Raw genomic sequence first — 10,628 nt, 5'->3', positions numbered from 1 at the left:
CATAAGAGGCTAATGGAAAATCGACAATAAGAAAAAAACATGTTTATAGTACGAAATATATCTGGACTATGGGAAGTCCTATATGAAAATTGGTTATTGGTAATCTAGTATATGATTGAAATAGTTAGGATAAATTGATTTTTGAAAACCCTTAGTAGGGTATACCAAAATCGACAATCGGGTAAGGAAAAAATCGACTGACGACGTGCCTCCTAGTCACGTCAGAAGAACTAACAGATGTTGGTGATTTTAGTGTTACCATGTTATTTTATGTAACTGGAACTAATATGTGAGCCAAGGGGCTTCATAATTCGTTTAACGAATTACCTTGTTCATGTCCGTTCGTTTATGTTTGTGAACATGCTAAGTGAACATAAACAAACGAATATAAACAAAGATAAACAAACACAGTTGAACATATATGAACATAAACGAACATATAATATAGTAATGCAATAAAAAAAACAATTGAACATATATAAATATAATCTCCAGAAAAGTCCAATATTTTGAGAAAATTTTTAATAAAGTCATAAATTTTATTTTTTGAACAAAAAATCCTAACTTTTTCACTTTTTGAATAGAAAAGCCCAAGAAACCGGCTAATTTATTCACTTTAACCCTTTTTGACCTGTTCAGCAGGTCATGAGACAAAATTGCTAATTTTTCGAAAATAATGAGATTTTTTTATGCAAATTTCGTCAAAATTTGTATATAATGAATAAACATATTTTTCACGTATTTATATCTATTTTTACGTATTTGTGTATATTTTAAAGTTTTTATATGTATATATTTACGTATTTTTTATGTATTTTAAATGTATAAACGTATCTTTTTTACTTATTTATATGTATTTTTAACCATTTTACATATTTTTTTTATGTATTTTTATGTGTTATTTTTTATAATATTATGTATTTATATGTATTTTTTAAGTTTTTTATATAGATGTTTATGTATTTTAAATGTATAAACGTATTTTTTACGTATTTATATCTATTTTAAGTATTTTACATAATTTTTTTATGTATTTTTATGTATTATGTACTTATGTATTTTCTAAAGTTTTTTATATAGATGTTTATGTATATTTATGTATTTTAAATGTATAAACGTATCGTTTTACATATTTATATGTATTTTTTATATATTTTACGTATTTTTTTGTGTGTTTTTATGTATTATGTATTTATATGTATTTTTGCGTATTTATGTATTTTTTAGTTTTTTTATATAGATGTTTATGTATTTTTTTAGTTTTTTTATATAGATGTTTATGTATTTTTATGTATTTTAAATATTTAATCGTATTATTTTTAGCTATTTCTATATTTTTTACTTCAAGTCGTCTTCACCATTTCATCTAATTCGCACAGCATCTTCGAGTATGTCTAGATGGTTTTACTACATACCCATATATTTTAAGCTTTTCGCATTCGATGTTTAATTTCTAGATAAGCTAATGGAAAAAGCTTAAAACATGTGGGTATATAGGAAAACCATCTAGACATACTCGAAGAACTTGTACAAATTAAATCAAATGGTGAAGACGACTTGAGGTAAAAAATACATAAATACGTAAAAAAAAAAATACAATTATACATTTAAAATACATAAACATCTATATAAAAAACTTTAAAAAATACATAAATACATAAAAATATATATAAATACGTAATACATAAAAAAACACATCAAAATACATAAAAATATGTAAAATATTTAAAAATACATATAAATATGTAAAAAATACGTTTATACATTTAAAATACATAAAATATATAAACATCTATATAAAAAACTTAAAAATTTACATAAATACATAATAAATAAAAAAAATAATACATAAAAATAAATAAAAAATATATAATATACTTAAAAATGCATATAAATACGATAAAAATATGTTTATAAATTTAAAATACATAAACAATGTAAACATATAAATATATAAACTTACAAAAAGATATAAATACGTAAATATATATATATATATATATATATATATATATATATATATATATAAATACATAATAGATAAAAAATAACACATGTAAAAATAGATATAAATACGTAAAAAATATGTTTATACATTATATATATGTTTTGACGAAATCTGTAGAAAAATCTCATTATTTTGAAAAAAATTAACGATTTGGTCTTATAACCTGCTGAACAGGTCAAAATGGCTAAAGTGAATAAATTAACCGGTTTCTTGGGCTTTTCTATTCAAAAAGTTAAAAAGTCGGGACTTTTCTATTCAAAAAAAAAATTTAGGACTTTATTAAAAAATTTCCCAAAATATTGGGACTTTTCTGTAGATTTCCCATAAACTTAAACGAACGAAAATAAACGAACGAACATAAACGAACGTTCATGAACATAAATGAACGAACAAGACCATTATTCATGTTAGTTAAAAACGAACATAAGCAAACTTCCCGCCGAACAGTTCACAAACGGTTCATTAAACGTTCAGTTCGTTTACAACCCTAATAACAACCTCTTTATTTAGCTCAACCACGATAGATAAATCTCTATCTTGTGAACTACTTTTCTTGTCATTAGAAATCATTTGGTTCATCTTTTTCCTTGGAGTTTAAGGCTTCGTAGACTTCATTCAATGCTACAATATCACAACTATAAAGAACATTGATGTGGAGATTTGAATAACTTCAAAAGAGAAAATAAAAATGATGAATCCAAGATCTTCATCATCATACTTGATTTCCAAGGCAGTCAAATGAGACACAAGTTCTATAAATTAAAATATGCGGGTAAGCAAATTTCCACCATCATGAAGGATATGTAAGAACAATTTTTTTTTCTTCAAATGTATCTTACTTGTGAGATTCTTATTCATAAAAATAGATTTATGCTTTGATCAAAGAGTAACTACATACTTTTCTTTTAGCACTATTTGAGGAATGTTGTTGTGTAGGTGAAGTCGGATTTGAACAAGAGCTTTATGGTCCTTTTATATATTTTTTTTTCAGACCATGTAGATTGTTCTTTACATCCAAAAGAATATTATGTACCATCATGGTCATTCAAAGAAAAAAATCTATTACCTTCATTTGCCAAAGGAAAAACATGGTATCACCATCCAAAAGCAGCAATATTGTACTTTTTGTGGCCATGTAAGAAATCGAATTTATATAAACATAAGAGGCTAATGGAAAATCGACAATAAGAAAAACATGTTTATAGTACGAAATATATCTGGACTGTGGGAAGTCCTATATGGAAATTGGTTATTGGTAATCTAATATATGAATGAAATAGTTAGGAGAAATTGATTTTTGAAAACCCTTAGTAGGCTATACCAAAATCGACAATCGGGTAAGGAAAAAATCGACTGATGACGTGCCTCCTAGTCACATCATGAGAACTAACAGATGTTGGTGATTTTAGTGTTACCATGTCATTTTATGTAACTGGAACTAACATGTGAGCTAAAGGGCTTCATAATTTGTACTCTAATATATGTACGGGTTTGTGCGGAGTGCACGCATTTATAAGATCGAATTAGAAGCCGGTTTGATAACAAGTCGGGGGTCCGGGTTTCCATAGGCACGACGCCCATTTAGCGGGGTCTAGGGGCAACACCCCTAGCGGGGTCCAAGGGGCAGAGCCCCAAAACCTCTCCGGATTTTACATGTGGGAACATAGTGGGAAATTAAGATTCTTGAGGGTGATTATCGTAAAACTTACGAAACTCGTTAGTTTTGGAAACCCTAAATCCTTATTAAAATTCGGATTACCCTGATTTGCTTCCAAAGCAACTCATGACGACCCAACCCTAATGAAACCCTAATCTCGTTTATTATATAAACGACTCTTCCTTTTTAGAAGAGACACACGATAATTAGCTCTCATTTTTCTTCAAACACTCACAGTATCCTTCTAGCAATTTGGCTTACGATTTCTATGCCTAGAATCGTAAGTGTTCTCTTGGATTATCCTAGGCTGAATTTCTTGCAACCCAGACATAGGGTAGAAATATCAGTTCGGAAAGTGTTCACACGATCCAAGGGGTATCCAGATCTCCAACTCAAACCCTACTTATCCAACAATTGGACTTATATTCTCTGTTCCTGGAGATGGGAGACTAAATCCGCGAGATGACCACTAAGTTTGCAAAACTAGAGAAGTTCGAAGGTGTCGACTTCAGGCATTGGAAGAAGAAGATGCACTTCATGCTGACTACTCTGAAAGCAGCATACGTGCTGACTACTCCAAGACCAGCGGAGGCTAAGGAAGGTTCTGTTGAGTAGGGCTGTTCACTATTTGGATAAAACCGAATTGTCCAATTGGACAATTTGGATTGGACTATTTGGTTCGGATATTCAGATTTTTGGATTGGATTTCACTAAAACCGAATTATTATTTTGGATTTCAGATTGGTTGTGGTTTATAAAATAAGAACCGAATAGTCCAAAATAACCGAATAACAATTTATTATTTATTTATTTTCAATATATCTATAATTATATATTAATTTTATAATTTGTTTTTTCAAAAAAATTTCAAAAGGTTTTACCTAATAAAAAAATTAATATGCATTTTCTCTCAAAAGTTTTTTTATCTATTAAATATTAAATTATAATATACCTTCTTAGTAGTTGTTTATAAATTTTAAATTAAAACTAAATAATTTTTTTTGTTTTTTCTGTAAAAATTGGATAATATTATAATTATATTTCGTTTTAAAATGTTGTGCCTTTTTAAAACCGAATTATGAAAACCAATCCAACCGAATTATAATTAGATTAGATCGAATCGGATTTGAATTTAGTTTGGAAAATTCAGATTCATATTTTGAAAACCGAAATCAATTTTGATTTACTTAATTGGATCGGATCGAACCGATCCATCCAAACGAACACCCTAACTGTTGATACAATTGAAGAGATAAGGAGGAGACAGAAGTGGGACAACGATGACTACGTCTGCAAAGGTCACATTCAGAACGATATGTATGATGCTTTATTTGATATCCATAGTGAAGCCTTGTGTGCCAAGGAGTTGTGGGATACCCTTGAATTGAAATATATCACTGAGGATGCTTCTAGCAAGAAGTTTTTGGTCAGTGACTTTAATAATTATAAGATGGACGATTCAAGGTCTGTCACTGAACAATACAATGAACTCCTTGGCATATATGGTCAGTTTAAACTGCACCGTATGAATATGGATGAATCCATTGTTGTGTCAACCATCATTGACAAACTGCCTCCATCCTGGAAAGACTTCAAACATAACTTGAAAAATTAAAAGGAGAAATTGTCTTTGGTTCAGATTCTTGAGGGTGATTATGGTAAAACTAATGAAACTCGTTAGTTTTGGAAACCCTAAATCCTCATTAAAATCCGGTTTACCCTGACTTGCTTCCAAAGAAACTCATGGCGGCCCAACTTTAATGAAACCCTAATCTCGTTTATTATATAAAAGCCTCTTCCTTTTTAGAAGAGACACACAAAAATTAGCTCTCGTTTTTCTTCAAACACTCAAATAATCCTTCTAGCAATTTGGCTTACGTTTTCTGTGCCTAGAATCGTAAGTTTCCTCTTTGATTATCCTAGCCTGAATTTCTTGCAACTCGGGCACAGGGTAGAAATATCAGTTCGGAAAGTGTTCACACGATCCAAGGGGTATCCAGATCTCCAACGCAAACCCTACTTATCCAACAACAGAGCCAACGCCAAACCTTCGCATCGTTTGGCAGCACAACAACCATGCTGACCAACCATGACTCTGACGCACCTTGGACCAACTTTGTTGTCCGACGACCAACCTAGAATACTTGTGCTTAAGTTGCCAAGCGAAAAAAAAGAACCTACAGACTTCGGTGATGGTACACGCACAACTATCACTGCTAAGCCAATCACAGCTTAGACCGAAGACAAGGGTACGATCCATTAATCAATGTCACTGTCCCGATTCGGGTCTGACACTCCTAACCTCAGAGCGGGATCTGTTATAAGCAACTTACTATAAAAGGTCATATGCCTTCAACGGTAAAGTGATCGAACATTCACTATCTATTCTTACTATCCATTCTTAGAATATACACATACACCGATCTCCCAAGGAGACTAACTTGACCGTAGAAGCGTTCTCCTGGGACATCCTCTTAAAGCACGGCTAACAGTTTATCGCTTCATTGCAATACATGCTTCCACAGAGTCCCTCCCCCCCCCCCCCCCCCCGAAGATCAATACGACATCGTTAGGTATCATCCGTTTTTTAGACAACCGAAACAGTAATTCAGAAGAACATTTTATGGTCATGGAAAACGAAAGAGAGGACAATACAAACGGCTCCACTCAAAGCCCGATTCAACCCATGTCTTCATTCGAACCAGTAATCATGGAGACACCACAATTCCTTACGTTATCTACTACCACCCCGCCCCCACGAATTTCATGCAGCATGAAGGGAAATCCATCAAGGATTACTTTATACGATTCAATGAGGCAACACTAGACATACCATGACAAAGCGACCACCTCATAACCAGAGCCTTCCCGTATGGCCTCCACCCAGGACCATTATCTTGGAAATTCCCGGGGAAGATGCCTACCACTAAAAAAGAAATAGTAGAACACTACTTGCGACAGGAAGAAGGCACAGTGGCCAAAGAAGCTTATCTAAAACCCGTAGCAACACAAAAAGCAAAACATAAATAATCTCATAGCAACTACTAGCCATAACGAGCTACACCAGCAAGAGAGGATGACACCAAGGATCATTCTGCCCTACCCAAGAGAGAAAAATAGATATAGACGACCAGATATTATAGAGATATCCAACAAATCATGCAACACACAAGGGTTCACAGACAAGCCATGAGAGAAAACAAAATATTATGAGTTCCATAAACGATGCACACACGACACAAAATAATGCATAGTATTAAAGAAAGAGTTAGGTGACTGCATCCAACAAGACAACCTCAAAGAGATTTCCAGAAGTTTAAAATAGGGATGAACAATTTGTATCAAATCTTGATCCTGTACCGGTACCGTACCGAATTTAAAAATATGGGATGGTACTCGGTTCTCCAAAATCCCGAAACTGGATTTGGTAGCACCGGTACTGGTACTAGTGCCGAAAATCAGTACCATTCCAGGTACCGGTACCAGTAATGTTAATTTGGTATGGTACTCGGGATTGAGTTTCGATCAAATACGGTATTTGGGAAATCGGGAACGGTACCGGTTGGTACCGGTTCCATCCCACGCTCATCCCTAGCTTAAAAGCACGAAACGATCCGAAGATCCATAGTCATGACATAAAAGACATGAAAACAAGAACAATGAGAAAGATCCAAAAATCATGGCCATGAAAACTCACCATCGATCAGAAAACCAAGCCACACTCTGGAAAGATGCAAAACAATCTCTAACAAGGAAAGAGCTACAACTCTCAACCAATGACCCCATCCCACCTAATTGGGGAGGGGACGATCCCCTGATCATGAAAACTCAAATAAAAGACACAAAAATCCATAGGGTTTACATGGACTGCGGAAGTGCCGCCAAAATCATGTTGGAACATTGCTTTAGACAACTACCTTGTTAATGGAAGGAAGAGCTTCGAACTTCCACTGGAAGACTAACTGGCTTCACTAGCCATAACATAACACCCCTCGGGGCAATCTTCTTGTCGATGACACTCGAAGATGGACAAAAGAAGAGTAAGAAGATGGTATTACTAGAATTCATGATCGTTTAGGAACCATCAGAACACAACATCATCCTTGGGCGAACAACCATGCTATAATTCGAAGCGGTCACATCCATAATCCACAGTCTGATTAAATTCCCCACCGAAGACACACAATAATAAGAACAATCGAATTCAACAAAATCATGACCCCGGAGGGAATAACTAGAGGAAAAAAAACAACCAAGATAAAAAGAACCAAGAACAAAGAAATAGTCTACACCAAATATCCAAACCAGCAGATCTAGATTGGCTCTACATAACCCATTTCAACAGGGAAAAATTACTCAACCTCCTCAATAAATACAAGCATGTCTTTGCATGGGAACCCACAAATTTAGTGGGAGTAAGTCAAAAAATTATAGAACACAACCTAAACGTCCATCCTGGTAGAAACATAGTCAAACAAAAAAGAAGACGTCAAGTTGGAGACATAAACAAGGCAATCAATGCAGAAGTAACTAAGTTAGTCGAATCTGGGTCCTCTGAGGGTTGTCTTTCCAACCTAGATCGCCAACTCGGTAATGGTAAAAAAAGCACGACGATAGTTGGCAAATGTGCATTGACTATAGATATTTGAATAAAGCTTTTCCAAAAGACTGATACCCCACACCAGAGATAGACCAAAAATGTAACATCCCAAAAACTAGAAGGTAAAAATTTCATTTTTAATTCATTTTAAATCATCTAGTAACCATGTCAAAACAACCAAAAGTGTATCATAGTGAAATAATATCAGAGTACAAATCCCAAAATCACATAATGCGGAAAACATGGGCAGATGCGGTGCTCCCCCAAAATACCACATACCATACATACATAACAGTCAAGCATATATGGGTTCTTGCAACCCCTTTCGGTCTATTTCAACCGGATACAGTTAAGCATATATGGGTGCTTGCAATCCCCTTGGGTCTATTTCAACCGGATACAGTCAAGCATATATGGGTGCTTGCAATCCCCTTCGGTCTATTTCAACAAGTATCGGGTCTATTTCACCCCAACCACTACCACATAATATCATAACAAAAGAATCACAAAGTCATCAAGCAAATACATGCAAAACTGACAATTGTCACGAAGACAATCATCATACAACATAATAAACTAGTGGACCGACATTGGTGCCTTCGACCCATGGAAATAGTAAAGGAAAATCACCTCAGACTGAAGGTATTAAATCACACATGAGCTGCTGAATCGCAAATCCTCTCACTTTAAATCACAATTAAAATAAACCCTAATTAGAAATAAGGTCAATAGCTCACCGCGAGGGTCTCAACCTTAAATCCTATCTTTAAGAGAAAAAGTTACTTAATCCTAGCCTTACTGGGCCTAACCCACCAAGGCCCACATATAATTAGTCCTAAGGCCCAAAAGATATGCCATGTCAAAAAGGCTCAAAGTCTAAAAGGTCATCACAGAAAAACTCACGGTGCAACAAGGGCCCAAAGCCCTTAAGCCCAAAACGGCCCGAAATAAAGCCCAAGTCTTCCCTCCGATGAGTACGCTCAACGTATCCTTAGAGTAGTCCCGGAGTACTCAAAACCCTCGCAGCATCGGGACCTTTGGCACATACACATAATGTATATATGTGTACGCCCTGCGTACCCCCGGATGACCAACTTGAGGTCTTAATCGGTGAAGACATAACGTCCAACTTGAGATCTAGGCTCCTTAAAACATAGTAATCCATAAAGTTGCCAACTTTATGCTTTTGCATGTCTTAATGGGACCCAAAACCCGTTTTTATCCATAAACTTATAATATGAACATAAACTTAAGCATGATTCATCAAAACCCATCAAGATGATATTTTTATGGTTCCTGGTAACTCCATAATGGATAAAGTTTCCAACTTTATCCATTAGAATGGTCTAACCAACCAAGATCTAGTCTTTAAGTCTCAAAGGGACCAAAAATGCATCTTTTCCAACTTAATCCATTAAGTCCAAGTCTCAAGCTTTTAGATCTGAGTCAATATGATGTTTAGATGGATACAGTTTCCAACTTTATCCGAAACAAGGTCACAAACTTTCAAGATCTAAATTTTATGCACTAAAGTGACCAAAGGCTCATAACACCCCAAAACTAGCTAGATATAACAAATGCATCATCAAGATTCAAGCTTTATACCTCTAGAAGAAAGATCAAGGTGAACAAAGTCTGGATCTACAAGCTCCAATGCAACCAAAACTTCTACAATGAGTTCCTTCTTCTCTAAGATGCACATAGAACACTCCAAAGCACATAAAAACACCTTCTTTTTGCTCACAAGGCTCAAACTAGGGTTAGGGTTTCAAGAGAGGGTGTTGGAGAGGTGGAGGCTAAGAATGGAATGAGTTTGGGGGAGTTAAGGAGCTTAAATAGGGCTCAAACCACGAAAATAGGGTTTGGGCATTGGTCGCGTACGCCCAACGTACTCAATTTACGCCAGCGTACTAGGGATGCCCTAGTACGCCCAACGTACATGTTGAGTACGCCCAGCGTACACGGCTCAACCCAAAACCGCCCTAACTTCAAATGGTCATAACTTCTTCGTTTCAACTCCGATTTCGATGATCTTTATATCCACGGAAAGGTGTTGGGAAGCTCTACAACCATATCAACTCTCTTTTCCTTAAAACTTACCGAACTTAAATCCAAAATTCATAAAACGCTTGAACTATCATGTTACGGTTATACCCTTGGGCTCCAAATCACCAACCGAACTCTCGGATCACCTAATCTACATTACCCACATCCAAAGGGGTCTAAATCTCTCTTTCCCACAAGGCCCGAAGCCTTATGATAACTAGTCTTCGGGTCACGACCCCGAATTATGAAACGATTCGAAACAGGGTGTTACAACTCTCCCCCACTTAAATTAGATTTCGTATTCGAAATCACTCCTT

Source organism: Lactuca virosa, chromosome 8 (genome assembly GCF_052849685.1).
Source record: "Lactuca virosa cultivar CGN04683 chromosome 8, Lactuca_virosa_CGN04683_v6, whole genome shotgun sequence".
NCBI lineage: Eukaryota > Viridiplantae > Streptophyta > Magnoliopsida > Asterales > Asteraceae > Lactuca > Lactuca virosa.
Note: the sequence above shows the minus strand (reverse complement) of the source record.